The sequence below is a fragment of the Panthera leo genome, chromosome B4 (assembly GCF_018350215.1).
Source record: "Panthera leo isolate Ple1 chromosome B4, P.leo_Ple1_pat1.1, whole genome shotgun sequence".
NCBI classification, from domain to species: domain Eukaryota; kingdom Metazoa; phylum Chordata; class Mammalia; order Carnivora; family Felidae; genus Panthera; species Panthera leo.
In genome coordinates, this window is record NC_056685.1 from 76702858 (window position 1) to 76723425 (window position 20568).

General features: G+C 38.4%; 1 protein-coding gene across 4 annotated transcripts in view; it reads right to left on the reverse strand.

Moving 5' to 3' along the window:
* LIMA1 (LIM domain and actin binding 1) overlaps window positions 1-13450 on the reverse strand; it is an 85208-nt gene extending 71758 nt beyond the window's left edge. For 2 of the 4 annotated variants that reach the window (XM_042946491.1, XM_042946490.1), the window contains exon 1: window positions 13340-13450. The gene's annotated coding sequence lies outside the window, so the exon portion shown is untranslated. The remainder of the gene's footprint in view (window positions 1-13339) is intronic. The other 2 variants (XM_042946489.1, XM_042946488.1) reach the window with 1 other exon arrangement.
* Window positions 13451-20568: the final 7118 nt, after the last annotated feature.

Here is a 20568-nt window from a genome sequence, read left to right on the forward strand (position 1 = left end):
TAACCTCTGTCACGCTTCGGAGCATAAACCTTCTGATATTGCCCATGCATGATAATAATAGCAACACCCAGCATAATATGTCAGTCACTGTCCTAAGCATTCCACAAATATTATCTCATTTTATCCTCACAACTCATGACGTAGACATTATATTCATCATTATAATGATACCTATTTTACAAATGAGGAAACTGAGGCACAGTGAGGTTAACACCAGCGCACATACTTTCTTTTTTTTTTTTTTTAAATTTTTTTTTTTTAACGTTTATTTATTTTTGAGACAGAGAGAGACAGAGCATGAATGGGGGAGGGTCACAGAGAGAGGGAGACACAGAATCTGAAACAGGCTCCAGGCTCTGAGCTGTCAGCTCAGAGCCCGACGCGGGGCTGGAACCCAGGTACGGTGAGATCATGACCTGAGCCGAAGTCGGACGCTTAACTGACCGAGCCACCCAGGCGCCCCATATACTTTCTTTTTTTAACAATAACGATGACTTTATGTTAATATGCTATTCAGCAACTATTTGTTTCCTCTTGGACATCTTCTCACACATGACAGGAAGACATATAGGAAAGGACATATAGATGGAGGAGGACATAGAGATCTACTTCACCCTTTCAGTACCAAATACTATTTCACTCTGCAATAGTCTACAACTTATTTAACCAGGCCCCTGTCAGTGAACATAGAGGTTGCTGCAGGTTCTTCATTATTAAGAACAAGACGGCAATGAAAATGTTTCTATCATTGCCTACTTGGAAGTATGCATCCATGGCATAAATTCTTGGAAGCAGCATTTCTAGTAAAAGTCCTATGCATCAAAATTTTAATACACATTCCCAAGTTTTTCTTCAAAAAAGTTGCATCAATTTGTATATATTTTTGCATCCATTTATATTTGAACCATCAGCTATATGAGAAAGACTATTCTCCACATCCTTGTGAATATTGAGCATTGCTAATCCTTTTTATATTTTCCAATCTGCTAGATGCATGAAAAATGGTATATTATTGTTTTACTTTTCATTCCTTTACTCATGGGGAAAGTTGAACATATTTTCAAATATGTGCTGGGCCCTCAATACATTTATTTCTTGAAACTACAGTTGTTTTTAAAACATTGTTTATAAATTGTTGATTATTTTTACAACTTAATTACTTTTTAAAATGCCACAAGGACTTTAGTAATATCATGTGTAACTCCTTGTACAATTCAAATTGCCTCTCACAGCAGCTGTCCTTTCCCGGTGTCTGATTCCTATCCAGATCTCATTAATATTCTTTCCAAACAGAAACGTTGTTTGACTACACAGATGAGATCGTTTCTGTAGAGTTCCCTTTTGTAGGGCACCCACCCCTTGACTACTCATTAATATTCCCACTGACACCGACAATCCAAGCATTAAGATCACTGTTTGGGATTGTGCTTCAGCTGCTACCCTCAACTAGCCAACCTAACACTTCTTAGTTGTGCAGGGGTCAAGGGTGGGGAGGTGAGGCAGGGGTTGGGGAGGGTGCTTTGAATATCAGGATCATCTTTGGAATCTGAATCTCTCATGTAAAGTCTGAACACTTCTAACTTTTCTTAAGAGTCCCCTATGATTCCAATGTAAAAACAGCTTTGGGTGTTTAGACTTGGTTTGATCCCAGGGTTCTTAGGCCTCAGCAGGGAGGCAGACACAGGCCCTAATCACCAACCATCTAGATGGACTGTGTCAGAATCAGAAAAAAGAAAAATCTGGGCCACCTTAGCATAAGCCTGGGGCCAGGTTATTGAGTACTGGTCATATGCAGGGTGATTCATTCCATTTGGTTTTACTCCCTTAGTCCCTATAATATCATGAAACAAATTTTTTATTTAAGTTTATTTATTTTATTTTGAGAGAGAGAGCAAGCAGGGCAGGAGCAGAATCCCAAGTAGGCTCGATGCTGCCACCTCAGAGCCCAACTCAGGGCTCAAACTCACAACCATGAGATCATGACCTGAGCTGAAATCAAGAGTTGGACACTTAACCAACTGAGCTACCCAGGTGCCCCGAAACAAATACTATTATTCTCATCTTACAGAGAAAGAAACTGAGGCTCAGAAAGGTTAAATAACCTGCCAAAGATTACAGAGCTAGTAAGTGGCAGAGCCAAGATTTGGGACAGTCTGACAGACACTAATGTCCATGTTCTAACTACTTACTGCAAAACACAAGTTCCTGGTCTCTGGGGGGTGGTCTGGGCCAGTCTTATCCTAAGTGTCTTGAAACTAGAAGGGATGGGTAAGGGTTGGGCCAAATGCCCCAGTCTGTTCCATATCTAAGCTGATTCTGTCTCCAGTTTCTTTCAGCCTAGGTCTACATCTTGAATCTACTACTTGCTTATGGGGTAACACTAGGAAAATTACTCTAAGCCTCAGTCTCATCATCTCTAAAATGTTCCTTTAGCTCAGTGCTAAAATAAGTGCTTATAAAGTAACAGTGGTGCTGGTAATAAAAATAGCTAATGTCTATTGAATGTTTACCGCGTGTCAGATCCTGTTTTGTTTTGCATATATAAACTTACTAATCCTCACGGTAGCAAACTCAGAATATTGCCGTCCCACTCTACAGATGAAGAAACTGAGGCCCAGAAAGGCCAAATAAATGTTAACTTATTCATTTTTTTAGGAGGCTGGGATGAAAATAAAACGACCTCTTGCAGAGAGAATAAACTACAATTGCCATTCTAGTGCACACTATATTTTAGGGTCAACTTACTTTCGTTACATCAGCAAGAAAAAAAGAGCACCTTGAATGTCATCTCTGAGAAGCTGGCAGTAACTACCAGGAACATCAGATCTGCTTAAAACCCTGACACTGTTTCTCTGCGCCCAAAAGTCTAAATCTCTCTCAAATTATACTGTTTAAGGGCCAAATTTTAGGTGTTCTTAACACCTCTGTAAAAAGTCTAACTGGAAGATGATATAATTATCACCATCCTACACAGCTTCTATCACTTTATTCATTAATTTGAATATCTTATCTTCTTGCACTTTTGAAACCCAAATTAGCTTTTTACATAATTGCGGTAGCATTCGCATATCTTATTTTAGTAAAAGAGTAACCTGTAGTTACAGCCTTCAAAAACGAACTTTGGTCTTAAATTTTTAGGTCACAAAGAACCACCCAAGATTCTTTCTAATCTTTTTTTTTCTTCTTTAAATTAAAAATTACCCAATCTACTCCAAGTTTGATTCGACTTCTCTCTCAAATCTAATTTGTAATTTTTCTCTGCTTGGTTCTTCGCCCTCCTCCCTGTGCCCCGTTGATAATTAACACATTGTAAGGACAAACATAATCCAATGGATTGAGTCTTTTTTCAGTATTTTTCGCACATAGTAAGGAAAACCTCTATCAGTACATAGAAAAGCAGAAAACTATGTCAGTAACTTCAAATTTAAAGCGAAAAGTAGAAAAAGGCACAGTTAATTGGAAAAATAATGTGGAAATTTATAGTCAACAGAGACCATTATAGAAAGCATAGATTTACTCTGAATAGCCTGTTTCTCCTTTAACCTTTGTACCATTCCATACTTTGACATCAGATGCATCAAATATCAGTGCCTGGTACAGTGTAGGGACTCAATAAACATCTGTCATATGAATAAAAAACAGCATTATGCTAGTTCTCAGTTGCCACATATCAAAACAAAGGCCCACCTACATAATTGAATGTCTATAAACTACATGCTCACAGGTCTTGCCAATCACATGCTTAATTAAGACAAAGTGGCTAATTAAAGAACCTTCTTTACAATGTCAAAACAGAGGAATCATGTACACTTATTTTAAGAAGGCTGCTTCCATTAAGGATATAACCTCCTTATACCAGTCCTTTGTCCTTAATAATTAATTGAGTTTTCTCCAAATACAGGGCTTCTTAGTTTCACTCCTGGCCATTTCCAGGAAGGACCTGGCTTCCATTCTTCTTATCTGAAATTTTAGATGATGTGTTTTTTTCAGGACCTGCTCAATCTGAAAGGCCAGTTCAGATCAATTGAACCAATCCCTTCAAGCAAGAGGAGAATTAAAACGGGCTTACTGAAAAGTGACTCTTCTCTAGGCAAGTTCTCTAATCTTTTCTTTCTGTAAAAATCTGAGCAGCTCACCCAGAACAATGCTTTAATCAAGGACAAGCATAGCTGAGGCTGATCAAACAAAGAATTACCAAACCATAGAGCCACAGAAGTGACAAAATTTTGTATTTATCTCAACTAACTTATGCATCTTATTTCTTAGGGACCGGTTACAAACATATAACATTAATGTTTCAACTACATTTTCATGTTTACCTTTTAAAAATTATATCAAATTATGGTGCTGTTTTAAAAAGTTATTGAGAGGCATTTAATTGAGTAGTGGGCTTTTGGGTGACCTGGGAAAATGAATCAGTGGGTCTCAGTTTCTACATCTCAAAAACGTATTCACAAGGGATGGTTGTAAGCATTAAATGAGGAAAAAAAAAACCCAGAGTACTTTGAAAACTATAAGTTGCTATAAAAACTATTGTAATTTCTAATAAAGTTTCAAGCCAGTTTCAAGAAAAAATGGAATTAAAGAATAAGTCTACCCAATGAAGAGAAATTGGAAGAAATTGTAACTGATGAGTTAGACTGGTTCAATGAGATGTTAACAAGAAACACCTTGTTTATTTTTTTGTTTTGTTTTGTTTTGTTTTTGAGAGAGAGAGAGAGAGAGAGCACAAACACACATAGGGGAGGGGCAGAGTGAGAGAGAATCTTAAGCAGGCTGCAAGTTCATTGTGGAGCCCGACAGGAGGCTCAATCTCACGACTGTGAGATCATGACCTGAGCCAAATCAAGAGTCAGACACTCAGCCAACTAAGCCACCCAAGCTCCCAAGAAACACCTTGTTTAAGGCTGTTGCTAAAAATCTTTCAAATCAATAGGCATGTAGTAAATATAATGAACATCATTTCATGTTTCCTTGAGGATTCTAGGTAGCTTTCTTATTTTTCTTCTAGAGAAGGAAACCGGAAGAAAACTTTTGGTTGCTTGAGGACTGGTTGGATTCTAATTTTGCTCACTTTTAAAAATGTAATGAGAGTTTAAAGACTAGAATTGGCCAGCAGTAACAACCCTGGAAGTAGATGCTGACAGCAGTAGTAAAATAGTGGCCTGGATCCTGGGAACACCTTGGAAAGCCTGCATTCAGATGGAAGTGAATCCTGGCTATCAGTCTCCATTTTTCCTGCTACCTTCAGAAACCCTCAGAGGCTGCTACCTGATTTGAACCCTGGTGGAACTACATCAGCTGTTGTCCATTAAAAAACAACAACAAAACTTTGAGTTGCAAACCAAAACAGGACTTGGTAAAATGAAAAGTCTATCTTCAAGGCTTATGTGTGCATTCAACAAATACTTACTGAGGACTTACCACATGTCAAGCAGTGCTCTGTTTGCTTAACCGACTGAGCCACCCAGGCGCCCTCAGTGCTCTGTTTGCTAAAGACATGACATTAAAAGTGAGACAAGGTCTCTGCTCTCATGAAGCTTCCATTCTACTGAGGAAGCAGGACAATTAAAAACTGTGATTAGTGCAGTGAAGGAAATGCAAGGAGAGTAACTGAAGTGGCAGTAGGAAAAGGGGCAGATGCCTTAGATAGTGGTCAGGGAAAGCCTCCTTGAGTGAATGACATTTGAGCTGAGACCTGAATGATGGGGAGGAGATACGCAGCCAGCCAGGCAAAGAGAACAGATGTAGGAGTTTTCAACGTGTAAGAAATAGCAAATGCAAAGGCACTGAGGCAGGAAAAATATGACCAGGGAGTGAATGAAAAGTATGAGAAGATGACAGAGATGAGTGGCAGCACTCATCCTTAAATAAGGATTTACAAGCAGTGGTAAAAGATCTCAACTTTATTCTAAGTGTGGTGCAAAGCCAAACATTTCTATGGAATACTGTTTGCAAGATGAGATATATTTCATATACTTTATGGTATTTAATTGCTTATTATATGTGTAATGACTGAAAAATGGAAATGAAAGGCAAAGTTCTCACAATTAGAAGACTTATAATCATTTAAGGAAGCAATAATTCATAGTGACAGCATTAAGGTAAAAAAAAAAAAAAAGAAGAAGTAAAAATAAAGTGCTAAGTGAAGACTGGGGAGGGAGCCAATGATTAAAATAGAACAAATTAGAGGCTTCATTTTTTAAAAGGAGCATTTTATTTGAGCTCTTAAGGAAAAGGATTTAGGCAGGAGTGGGAGGAGGGAGAGGAGCATGAGGCTGTGGGAACTGCATGAGCAAAGGCACAGAGGCAGGAAAGGACAGGGTGGGTCCAGGAAACCATGAATCACTGTATGGCTACAATGCCAGGTGGGTGGGTAGTGATGTGGGAGATAAGTCTGGAAAAATAGGCTGTCAGGGTGTGGGAGTGGGGGTCTTGAATAGCATTCAGAGAAATTTAGATTTAATATACTTGTGCTTTGCTTCCCCTTAAGTGTGTAAATGAATCTCCTGAGGCACTTGTTAAAACTGCAGATTCCCAGACCCCATTCCCCCAAATATATCGGTTTATAAGTCTAGGTGGGACTTGGGAACCTACCTTTTTTAACCAACACCCCAGGCGATTCTGAAACAGGTAATCAAGGAAACCATACTTTGAGAGTCGGTGTTCTATTTTTTAATGACAACTCTGGTCTAAAGGGGAAAAACTGAAGCCAATTCTAAGGACTAGTGAAAAAAGGGGGGTATTAATTAGAACAGTGACAAAGAGCCATTATCACTGTTGGAGTAGAATCAACCAAATGTAGTGAGTTTTGATTAAACGTGGGAAATGAGACTAAAACTTTCAAGACAACTTCAAGCTTTCTCCTTAGGGAAACTAGGTGGACATAATGCCTGGTAGGTACATAGGGACTATCCACATAGTTCCGGTAGTTGGAGACAGGGATCTGGAGCTCAGGAGATATGCAAAGGCACTAAACACATTGCTTTGGTACTCCTAAATAAATTCAAGACAAAGAATTAAACATAAAAAGTAAAACCATAAAAACTAGAAGGAAATCGAACTGAATACTTAATCCATCTCCAGAAGGCAAAAGGCTTCACAAAATAAAAGCAACAAAAGGGGCGCCTGGGTGGCGCAGTCGGTTAAGCGTCCGACTTCAGCCAGGTCACGATCTCGCGCTCCGTGAGTTCGAGCCCCGCGTCAGGCTCTGGGCTGATGGCTCGGAGCCTGGAGCCTGTTTCCGATTCTGTGTCTCCCTCTCTCTCTGCCCCTCCCCCGTTCATGCTCTGTCTCTCTCTGTCCCAAAAATAAATAAAAAACATTGAAAAAAAAAATTAAAAAAAAAAAAAAAAGCAACAAAAGAAATCCCAAAGGAGAAGATCTATAGATAACTAAAAGGCAAATAACTAGTTAAACATTTGACCACAGGGCAAATAATTAATATTCTTAAAATGAAGAGCTCGTACAAATAACAAAGAAGAACCCCCACTCTGAATAGTTTCTGTATGGAATACTGGAAGTTGTTGAGTACCTTGGCTTCGCAACTTAAACAGGCTGTCATAAAATGAGATTTGCTTTGTATCATTAGAGATGGTGGGGCTTTGTGGCATACATCAGCAGGGCTCCAATGACTTACGTAACTAGGTTGCCAAGTGTCAATCCATGGGAGTGCCTAAAAATTACCAATCTTTGCAACTTCTATTGTTCTGCCTTTAGGTTCTATTAAGCCTTACTACCCACTATGAAAATTGCCTTTACTGCATCCAGTCTTTTTCCTCGGGCTCTATATATCTAAAATGGGCAACGGGTCAGGGACGGGACAAAAAATAATTTCACAATGTCTAGAGAGCAGTGGCTTGTAAGTCACCCTTTCGGCGCAGATGGTGTATGGACTTTGGGATCAATAACCCAACCCTGTTCACTTTACAGATAAGGCTCAGAGAGGATGGATGACTTTCCCAAGACGACCTAAGTGGTTGGTTCCCAACACCAAGGTGGCAATCCTGACTTTCAAGGAGGCACCCTTTCCATTTTGCAGTGCTGCTCCAACAAACATAAGCTCTGGCTCCTTATACCAACGGGCATTTAAAACACCACCATTTCAACTACTGCACACTTTCCACTTCATCCCTTCACTCATTCAATTTGGCCTAACAAAAATCTGTACTCCCTCCCCATAGCCCCAAATAAATGAAAGAACCCCAAACAAAAAACAACATAATTAAAATGTTAAGACCCCAATAAAAATGGGAATGGACTAACCAAAAGACAGTTCACAGAAGAAACTGAAATGGACGTGAATATATGAAAAATGTTTGCTCTCACTAGTAAATACAAATTAATCACTTTTGCTTATCAAATTAATAAAGATAAAAAAATAAGATCCAATATTATGAAGGAGGCATTCGGGCACTCACAATCACTGCAGGTGAGAGTATTAATTATAGTCTAATCTTTATGAAAAGCAATTTGGCAGCAGGTTTAGTGTTTTTTAATTTTTATGCCCTATGACCCAGTAATTGAACTTCTGGCAATCTAACCTAAGGAAACAGTGAGTGATCCGTACAAAGATTTATGCATCAATTTTTTCTCATTGTTTTTCACTTGTTAATAATATTGTAACAATTGAAATACCCTAGTACACACGTAAATTATGCAACAGCAACACATTAGGACATTGAACATCCATTATAATTGTTTTCAAATAATTTTGATGCCACTGAAAATTATGACATAATGTAAAGTGAAAAAGCAGATACAAAACTATATCTACTGCAATAGGATGAGCCCAATTACCTGTGTATGTCTGTGTGTGTGTATGTGTGTGTGTGTATCAAAGGAAAAAAAGACTGAAAGGAAATATACCAAATAGTTCCCACTGGAATAGATTATGGAATATTTTGCCTTCTTTATTTTTCCTCAAGTTTTCTATAATAAGCATATGTAATTCTTATCTTCCAACTATATATGCATATTTGTCTATGTGAAAATAAAATAAGAATATGAAATGAAATATGAAACAAAGTTTCACATGAAATTTTATATGAAATATGAAAAAAGCTTCAAAGCGAATCAGCAAATCACTCACATGGAGATGTTAGTTGAAATCGCAGAAATAAATCAGTCTGCACAGGGAGAGAGCATTATAAGAACAGGATGCTAAACCAAGGCAAAAACCCATACTTAAGGGGCAAAAGACTGAGTTAGTGAAGGGGCATGGGAGGAACTGGTTAGACTACAAGATGGACAACCAGGTAAAGTCATGTCAAGAAAGCCAACTAAAAGAAATAACCAAAAAAGTTGTCCACTTGGTCAAGTGTTGCCAAGTGGTAACTAAGGAGGACAGTGACAGGGCCATTCCAGGGAAGTCACTGGGTATGTTGCAAGGACAGACAGGTTTCCTCCAGTGCTAGAGGTGGAAGCCAAATCTGAGCAAATGTTACCTAGTCAGTGAAACTGACTACGAGGAAAAGAAGTCCCAGGCCATTTGTTTAAATTTCAGTTTATGTGGGGAAAAAAAAGATTGTGGAAATCTAAAACCGAGTAAAAGTATATCAGGATTACTAATCTATGGGCAATGAAACAAAAATTGGCAATACTTCGGAGTGCAAGAAAAAACATGTTTGAGGGTTTGTGAAACTTTCTAAACTCCATTAGAGGATAAATAAGAGAAACAATAGCTCCATACTTGTTATCAGAAAAAAAGTTGCATCTTTTCACCCCTAGAGACGGAAGTTCTTAGTTTCAGTGTAGCATTATGAAGAAATTCTTTAAAAGAAAATAAAAAGAATGTAAAATATGATGGTATCATGTTAACTTCTCATGATTGCAAATGTGAAGTCTCTAGAAACATTTTCAAGGGTGAAGAAATCATTTGACATGCTAAATAATGGACTGCTTGTTGGGTCAAACCATGTCCTTTTAATAAAAAGAGGTCTCCGTTAGAACAGTAACTTGACTGGGTCTCAAGGACTTTGCATCCAGCCACAGAATAAACACATCGGTATGGTTCTACCAAGAGTACCATTTACCACAGAATCTCAGTTCCACAATCATTAGGAAACTACTCAATTTACAACCACTCATTTGTTACTAAAGAACTTTAAGAGTCTGTGTTAAGTAATTTAACATCACCTGGAGATTACTGTACACAATCCAAAATAAAGTACTTTAACTGCCTATCACAAAACATAGTGAAAGACCATAGAAACCTTAAGAAAAAAAAAAAAAAGCTTTTTCTTATGGAAATTCCTGACTTAGGAACCAAGTCACACATTTTCCTATCTGCAGAAAGAGTGCAATTCCAATCTAAATAAAAGTCACCTATTTCTGAGCGTATGGAATTAAGAATACTGAAAACCCATTCTGCTGTCAATATAGACTGACAAATTCTCCCAATTTGTGGTTAGGTAGCCTTTTATGGCAAAGATGTCTAATGATCTCCTGCGCTCTCAAAATTCTTTTGTGTCTGTGTGTATATGTCTTTGGTGAACCCTCCTGGTACAGAAGCCCTAAGTCAGTTACAGTTGATTTTTGAAGAATATCAGAGGAAAGTGAAGAATTTGAAACCCCAAGAGGAACAATACTTAAAATTGAACTTGAAAGTATTTAAAGGGAAAAAGATAATTGTTACAGACACCGAAAATACACGCAAATACTGACTGGCTTTCCAAAAATTCCCAGTGAAACTGCTTTCCCGGAGTGTAAACAGAAAGAAAGGAGGTAAGTAATTGTCAAAGAAATGTGTTCATCGAGTACCATGGCTCAAATAACCAAATGAGACAACCATCATCTGTTTTATTAACTCAGAATCTCTATTTAAAAATGAAAAACATAATCATATAGAAGGGACTGTATCATGTTCATCCTCTATATACTAGATCACTGCACACAGCAGGCAATTAATAAAAGCCTGAAGTTACATGGAAAGCGCTTAAGACCATCATAGACTTCAGATCATAAAGCTCTGCAAGGAATCTTCAAACACTTCTGACCCTTTCCTCTTTCGCTCATTTACCCATCCTGTCTCCCATCAGAAAGAAAGAAAGAAAGAAAGAAAGAAAGAAAGAAAGAAAGAAAGAAAGAAAGAAAGAAAGAAAAGTAGAGACATTTTGAAGGCACCTTAGCAAGAAAAAAATATCCTGTCATCATGATGCGCTGTTAATATAAATATTTTCACTTTTGAAGCTTTCTCTTCTTAGAATTATTAGAAGGTTGAAATTTGGCCCACTTTTAACCAGAGTCTGGAACAAAACTGGACTGTACCAAGTTAAAGTTACACAATGAAGCAATTTTACAAAATGGCACTATTTTGCTAAGGTTGCCAATACACTATTCTATTCCCAGAAGTTCTCCAGTTCAGGGACTACATGATAACAACACTTCGAGACCCAATACAGAACAGTGAAAAACAGCTCCACCAACCATTAATGAACTACCATAGAATTAAGGACAAGTCTTAATCCCATCTTCAAAAGGCTATAATGTTGGCAGAACACCAGGTAGGACATATACGCAACACAAATGTCTGAGGAAAATAATTCACTAATACTCAAAGTTTTTTTGTGTTGTTTATTTTGTTTATAAGGAAAAGTAGAAGAAGGACATAGCACTCTGGCCTCATCTCTAGCATAGCACTGATTTCACCAAAACTGTAAGTTTTATCTATTGATTCTGCCTAACTCATTTGATTTTAACTAAGCTTTTTCAGAGTAGGGATGTTCGGAACTTTTTTTTTTTTTTTTTAATGTTTGCTCATTTTTGAAAGAGACAGAGCACAGAAGACAGAGCACAAGCAGGGTGGGGCGGAGAGAGAGGGGGACACAGAATCCAAAGCAGGCGCCAGGCTCCGAGCTGTCAGTATGGAGCCTGATGTGGGGCTTGAACTCACGAACCGTGAGATCATGACCTGAGTCGAAGTCGGACACTTAACCGACTGAGCCACCCAGGCGCCCAAAGTTTTTTCTTTTCTTTCTTTTTTTTTTTTAATGTTTGGGGATGTTCGGAACTTTGAATCCATACTATAACTGACAAAACGAGGCACTCAATAACTGTTTTGTCCAAAAAATGAAATAAATAAATTCCTAAATTATTTAATAGCATGTTATGCATCGCTCTGTCGATGCAAAACAAGGAAATAGATGTGGACACAAACTTTTTTTTTTTTTTTTAACCTTCTCTCCTGCCAATTCTATACCTTTTCGGAGGTCTACCTAAGACAATCATCCCATAGCCAGGTTATTACTCCACAGAAACTTAGAAAATGTTTGTTGAAGGTCATCTTCTTTTGTGTCTCCATCAGACCTCAGAAGAAAGTGTTATTTTATGGTTTCTAAAATATTTATCACTTGTGAATAGTATTAGTAACTATGGGGATAAAAAGTATTGTGTTTAACCGCTTAAATCAACAGCAAAAGAAAGAATAATGCAAAAGAAGACCTCTCCCCCAAAGGGGTATTGTCTCAAGGCTGATAACTCCCTAAGTACTTTCACTAACTTGAGGAGCCAAGTCAGTAGAACCATCTGGATTAGGCAGACTTTTGAAAGCCGGAATTAGGTGAAAGACAATAGTAGTTCAAATATCTCTCACTAGGATCAGCTAAACTCGTTCTAAGCACGAGTAAGGAGGCAAGGAAGGACGCCAGATGGTTGGCTCCTAGCACGTACAACTTCAAGCTTAGTAGGTGTAGCCAGGGGTGTACAGTTACCTTATATTAACACCTACCTATATTGGTGACAGGTGTCAATGATATATACGCGACAGCGATTCGGGGATGACACACTCAGCTGCAAGGACTGCTATATTCTCAACATGCCTCAAAGGGGTGTAAGTGTCTTAGAGTTCAGTAGGCAGCATGGAATGGGGAAAAATCGAAGACAGAGGGAATGGCTTTAAATGAAGAAGGGAAAAAAGCAGTTGAATATCAGAATATTTCCCTAGGAGACTATTTGGAATTTTGATGAACTGTCGCCTTCCTCCACCACACCAAAACTGTATATAGTTAGAAAGGAGTCTTCCCGATGGAAGAGGTGGTCCTATCAGCTCCGGCCCTCAGGCAGCAAAGATTCGGCCCTACATAATTACTCCCAAGACCAGCGCAGTACCTAGACATGAGGAAAAGAGCAAGAAGATCAGCGGTTCCTCTACGCGCTCGCTCTCTCTCTCTCTCTCTCTCTCTCTCTCTCTCTCTCTCTCTCGGCGGGGGTGGGGGGAAGGGGTTCAAGCTCCTGGTGCTACCCCTGGCCCCAGAAGTCGCTGGAGAAGGAGACTGTGGAGGGAAGCCGGGGTCTCGCGCACTCTTCGGCCGTGCAAGATGTGGACAGAGAAGGCCCTTACCTGGCTGAAGGCGGTCTTTCCTCTGTGCTGCTACCAGCGGGGCTACGGGTCCCAGGCACTCTGCCTTGCGCACCTGTCGCGACCCAGCTGCAACACCTACAGCTTCTGCGGCCCCGCCCCGGTCCGGCTCCGAGCCCCGCCCCACCCCGCCCACTGCCGCGGGGGCGCGCACGCCCGCCGGTCTCCCGTGCGGCCTCGGGGCGGGCGTGCGCGTCGCCGACTGCGTGCCCTGCCTTCTGGGCCGCTCGCGTGGCTCCGCTGCGCGCTGCGTTGGCGTCTTGGGAGGCGTGGCTGCTTTTCTAGAGGCAAAGTCTAAGTCTCCGCGCTTATCTGTGAGGGGTGCGCCTGCCTTTCGTAGCCTTGAGCTTTGCGTTTCTCTGCTTTGGTCTTAACGCTGACCCAGAGTTACCGCAGTTTGACTCCGGAGCGACTGGGAGGTTTGACCTAGGTTCAACTGTAGGCCAGTCCCCAGCCAGCTTCCTGGTGCTTTCAGGGGTAAGTTTTGTGCAGGGAGAGTGATTTAGAGGAGGTGGCGTGGTGTAGTGGAAAGAGCTATAAATTAATCCAGATTCTACCGCTTGACGTTCATCAAGTCGCTTCACCTCACCAAGGCTGTGTAAATATGAAGGGGTTGGATGGGGCGGATCAAGTTCTTCGAACAGCTCGAACAATTATTATTCCTTCGCTTAGCATTGGAGCTCTGTGAAAGATTGAGTACGTCAAGAGGCCTACCAGTGCGCCATCCTGACCCCAGATTCTTGGCCCAGTTCCGTGAGGCTGCGTGAGTGCCTCTGATAGAGTCCTTCCTTTTCCTGCACTGCAAAGGTTTCAGATCACAAGTTGTCTGAAGTTTTTTGGAACTCACGTAGCTTAATAAGTGCTACAAGGGGCTTGTGTTACTAAATGCCTATACTTACACTTCCTAAAGCAGTTAAGAGAAGTACCTAATGAGAAATTTCCAACAGCAGATGATACTTGGACCAATCCGTTGTTCCCTTCTTCCTTCAAATACCCAGGCTAGACTGATTTCTGAATAGGGTAGCAAGCATCAAGACTAGCAAAATTGGCCGGCGACATGGGAATGTAAAAGAGTATGCGATATCAATATAGGGTGGTACTCCAGACGATGCATTCCCTTGCAGGTTTAGTTCCCTCAATATATGTCACAGACACACACCCAATTTAAAAAAAAAAACAAAAACAAAAAACAAGCCAATAAAGGCCCTTATTCTCCGCTAAGAAGGCTATGAAGCCTAACTGGGGTCAGAGTTTTAGACCTACATTTGAATCTCGACACAGCCACTTAACAACTAGGCAAATTACTCTGAACCCCTCCCTTAATGCCCTTTTGAAAACAGAGCTAGTAGTACGCCACAGTTGACTTGTACTAGTTTGCAACGCTCATTGCTAAATTTGGGGGGATTTTGTGAGCCAGTTGTTAAGCTCAACCACTGTTAAAAATCAAATTATGTAAATTTACAATTAAATACGTTAAAATCAGGTAATACTCAAAACTCGTCACTTTTTTAAAACTTAACTTTTACCAATAACTCTTCCTCTGAGAGCATTTGTCTGTTGTATCTTACGGATGGGAATGTATGCATCTCTTCCCAGCTCTGTTCAGAAACGTCGCATTTGTAGTTTGAAATTGGCTTCAATAGGAACATTTGCATTGCCGAAATTGGCAAAAGTTACAAATGAGGGTTTAGTTTATTGTTTTGTTGATTTTCTAGGCCCAAGTGTCTACAACTTTTTCTGTAAACAAAAAGTAAATGTTTTAGGCTTTCTAGTACATATGGTTTTTGTCACAACTACTCAACTCTTACATTAAAAATGGGTGTGGCCAGGGGCACCTGGGTGGCTCAGTCGGATCTCACCAGGATGAGATCCAGCCCTCCAACTGTCTCCATGCTGGGCTTGGAGCCTGCTTAATTAGGATCCTCTCTCTCCCTCTCCCTCCACTTGTGCACGCTTGCTCTCTCTCCCTCTCAAAAAAATGGATGTGGCTATGTTCCAGTAAAGCTTCATTTACAAAAACAGTCAGTAGGCTTGTAGAGAAAATGTTGATAATGCAGAATTAAACTTTACATGTATCACATTCCTGGCCTTGACATTGTGAATAGCACAAAAAATTGAAGTAGTCTTTCAGTATTCAAAAACTATCACCCAGTTCAGCAAACAGGTTGCTCATGTCATTGATAAATGAGTGAAATTCCAATACACTTCTTCACTATTTTACTTTTTTTTTTTTATCTTACTGGTTAACTTAAATGAAAATATCAACCAACATCCATGTCTGAACCTCACTTTTTTTTAAGTTTATTTGTTTTGAGAGAGGGAGTAGGTGCACATGTTAAGGGGGGGCGGGGAGGGGGAGAGGCAGAGAGAAGGAGAGAGAATCCCAAGCAGCCTCCGCACTCTCAGTGAGGAGCCTTGGTGTGGGGCTCAAACCCATGAACCGTGAGACCATGACCGGAGCTGGGACCAAGAGTATGATGCCCAACCAACTGAGCTACCCAGGTGCCCCTGAACTACACTTCTTTGACAATGATGTGTCTTTTTTTTTTTTTCTGAATAAAATTGTAATTAAGCATTTATTCATAGTCTGATTTTGTGAAATATTGTTGGAAAAAGAGTGAACCAAACCAATGGATTTTCAAGAAATAGCAAGTCACACAAAGTATAGGTATAGGCCAAAAAGCAAAGTGTAGTTTGCTAAAAGCAAAGGATTTTAGTTTAAAATCCTGCCAAAGACTCCATCAAAAAAAACTGAGACTAATAAATGAATTCAATAAAGTTGTTGGTACAAAATCAATACACAAAAATCTGTTGTTTCTCAACACTGATAATACACTATCAGGGAAATAAAACAATACCATGTACAATTTCATCAAAAAGAATAAAAAGCCTAGGAATAATTTTAACCAAGGAGGCAAAAGACCTGTATATTGAAAACTATAAGACATTAATGAAAGAAATTCAAGAAGACAGAAATGGAAAGATATTCTTTGCTTGTGGATTGGAAGAACCAATATTGTTAAAACGTTCATACTATCCAATGCAATCTATAGTTTCAATGCAATCCCTATTAAAATTTCAATGGCATTTCTTTTTTTTTTAAATTTTTTTAAACATTTATTTATTTTTGAGACAGAGAGAGACAGAGCATGAACAGGGGAGGGACAGAGAGAGAGGGAGACACAGAATCTGAAACAGGCTCCAGGCTCTGAGCTGTCAGCACAGAGCCTAATGCGGGGCTCGAACTCATGGACCGTGAGATCGTGACCTGAGCCGAAGTCCGACGCTTAACCGACCGAGCCACCCAGGCGCCCCTGGCATTTCTTAATATAATACATAATCCTAAAATTTGTATGGAACCACGAGAAACTCCGAGTAGCCAAAGCAATATTGAGAAAAAAGAAAGCTGCAGGTATCATGCAACCTGATTTTAAACTATATTTATAAAGCTACAATAATTAAAACAGCATGGTATAAAAACAGACACATAGAATGGAATAGAGAATCCAAGAATAAACCTAATAAATGTACAACAAAAGACTCAAGAATACATAATAAGTGAAGGACAGTCTCTTCAATAAATGGTGCTGGGAAAACTGGACAGCCTCATGTGGAAGAATGAAACTCAACCACTATTTTACACCATACATAAAAATTAATTCAAAATGGATCTGAAACCATAAAACTCCTAGAAGAAAACTTAGGTGGTAAGCTCCCTGACATATATCTTGGCAGTATTTTTTTTATTCTGATACCCAAAGCAAAAGCAACAATAGCAAAAATAAATAACTACATCATACATCATGTAGTAGAACTACATCATACTAAAAAGCTTTTGCAAAACACAGGAAACCATCAACAAAATGAAAATGCATCCTACTGAATAGGAGAAAATATTTGCAAATCATGTATCTGATAAGGGCTAATATCCAAAATATATAAAGAACTGATAAAACAAAATAGTAAACAATCCAACTTAAAAATGGGCAGAAGTTCTGAATAAATTTTTTTTCCAAAAAGACTTACAGATGGCCAACAGATACATGAAAAGATGCTTAATGTCTTTAATCATTGGAAATGCAAATCAAAACCACAATGAGATGTCATTTCACACCTTTAGAATGGCCATTTTAAAAAACACAAGAAGTAACAAGTGTTGGTAAGGATGTGGAGAAAAGGGAACCATTGTGCACTGTCTATGGGAATGTAAATTGGTGTAGCTATTATGGAAAACAGTATGAATGTTTCTCCAAAATATTAAAAATAGAACTACATATGATCCAGTAATTCCACTTTTGTGTCTATACCCAAAGAAGACAAAAACACTAACTCAGAAAGATCCTCATGTTCATTGAAAATGCTTTGAAATAAAAGAAGGCAAATTAGGATGTAAGGATGATTTGATAGTTTAGCATTTAGGAGTGACAGCAGAAAAGCATGTCCATGGGTCCAGGGAATGGAGGGCATATTTAGTAATCCCAAATGGTACTAATAAAACTAGACTTTCCTGAAAAAAAGAAAGAAAGAAAGAAAGGAAGAAAGAAAGGAAGAAAGAGAAAACAGTATTTTTCTAAAGACTGTAATAAGATCCAAGATTTGTGAAGAGAATCAACTGGTCAATTTCTAATTTAGTGTATAAACTAAATAATAAAAATATTGATATCATAAAAGTTCTTAATAGTTTTTACAGTTTAATAAAACATAATAGGCCTTTATCTGATAGGAAGGCAATAGTATTTTAAAAAATGGAGTAGATACAGGCAATTGTTTACATACCTGGTACAGTGCAATGAGAAAAACAGAAGATAGAACAAAAAATTATATGAAAATATTTAGGAATATTATAGAAAATAATTCCAGGTATGTGCTGTAATTGATTAGGCATCTACATTTTTGAAGAAAAGCACCTAGTGAATTATCTGCAGTACACAATTGAGTCAGTTTTTGTACTGGTAATATTTGTTGCTTTAAAAGAATTTGTGTCAGCCACAAAGGAGTGTATTTCTGATACATTATTGTCTACTTGAAATGATTGTGACTTTGATAATGTTTGAAAGAGAACTTAATTGCGTTTTGTTCTAATGGTATTTGTACAATAGTGGGAAGGAAGTCTGAAGTCAAGCTACAAATTTGTTAGAAAATTTTCCTGAAGTCATCATTTGGCACAAAGTTGTCGATTATAATTCTGTATTTGAAATAAAATAAGTCAATAATTTTAAAATATTCTGGATAAAATTTAGTCTGACACCAATACGATCCAATTAAAATTGAGTTAAAAACTGTAAAGAACTTGACATTATTAAAACTGCTTAAGTGTTGAGGTTGGCATGTAGTTTACAAACTGCCACTGCTGTATGTCAGGCATATTCTTCAATATATGTGCATTTTTCTCACTCTTTTTATTCTGGTTTAGCAAAGAGATTGGCTAACATTAATTTGTTGTAAGACCTTGCTTTAACGATTGACATTTTTTTTTGAGAGAGAGAAAGAGAGCATGAGCAGGGGGAGGGACAAAGGGAGAGGAAGAGAGAGAATCTTAAGCAGGCTCCACGCCCAGTGCGGAGCCCCACACAGGGCTTGATCCCATGATCCTGAGATCATGACCTGAGCTTAAATCAAGAGTCAGATGCTTAACCAACTGACCTACCCAGGTGCCCCTAATGATTGACATTCTTGAAGAATTTTCATTATTTTCAATTGCACTGCAGTCAAGATCAACTAATATTCAGAAAGTAAAAACATTAAGTGTACCATAAAAGATTTGGAAAATTTTTAATTGGATTATGAAATATGAATCTCACGTTAGATTTAAGTCAAATGAATTTAAAGACATTCCACTTAATAAATTTGAAGCTCTGTATAGGAATATATTTCTAAAAAGTAATTAATTTGTATTTTATTAGAAACAAAGCTTCTTTTGTTTGTTTGTTTAAGTCATCTCCATACCCAATGTGGGGCTGGAGCTCAGCACTCTGAGATCAAGAGTCCCATGTTCTGCCTATCGACTAAGCCAGCCAGGTGCCCCAGAAGCAAAGCATCTTAATTACTTTGATTTACAAGAACTATTTCCTTGGATTTATGGAGATTTAACTTTGGCAGTGGGGGGAGGTTGTATCATTCAAATGAAATTTTAAAACTTAAAATAATTCTAATGACTTTCAGGAATTTGTAGATAATAATGTAGAATCACACAATGTTACAATACCTGCAACTATACAAAAAGTGGGAAAAAAATCACACTATTATAGTCAGTAGTACTAAAGCTGAAAAAAGTCTCCTTTTAATTGCATTTGCATGAGATGAGAAATGGGAGTTTAATAGTAGAACATGTATAAAACTTAATTACACAAAACTTACTGGAAAAAGAGCAGATTATATCATCAAATAGTGGTTGTACCATTATACTTTGCTTTTCTCCTGTGTTGGGTCCTATATCTCTTTACTCCTGATTTCTCAACATTGGCACTATTGAGTCATTTTTCCTTATCTGTTTTTTTGGTGTTTTATTTTGAAAATGTAACATTTGATTAGCATGTGTCTTTGAGAAATAAGTAGGACAGTTGAGAGAGAACTTAGCCTGAAAGAAATGTGCCCATCCTGGCATTCACATTCTTGAGCCTCTGTCACATCTCAGAGGGCAAGGTTTAACCATTTTTGCTAAAATTACTTTGGCCAGTGTGTGACAGCACTGTGAAAGGAAGTTCTCATCCTTAAAAATCGTAGCAAGAATGGATATTCTTAGAAAGCTATTGATTTAAAATACTCTCCCTTCTCCAATTGTGTCAAAGTCCTTGTAAGACTTTTTTTTTTTTTTTTTTTAAGAGCAGTTTTAGGTTTACAGCAAAATTTAGCGGATGGTACAAAAATTTCTCATATACTCCCTTATCCCCATATAAGCACAGCTTGTCTTATTGACATTCCCCACTGGAATGGTACATTAAAAAAAATTTTTTTTTAATTTGAGTATACTTGACACATAATGTTACATTACTTTTGGGTATATAGGATGGTACATTTGTTACCAAGGATGAACTTATACTGCATGTCATAATCATCCAAAGTCCATAGTTTACATTTGGATTCACTTTTGGTGTTGTTTATTCTTAGTTTAGATGAATACACAATGGCATATATCCATCACTATAGCATCATTCAGGGTATTTTCACTACCCTGAAAATCCTCTGTGCTCCACCTATACATCCTTCCTTCC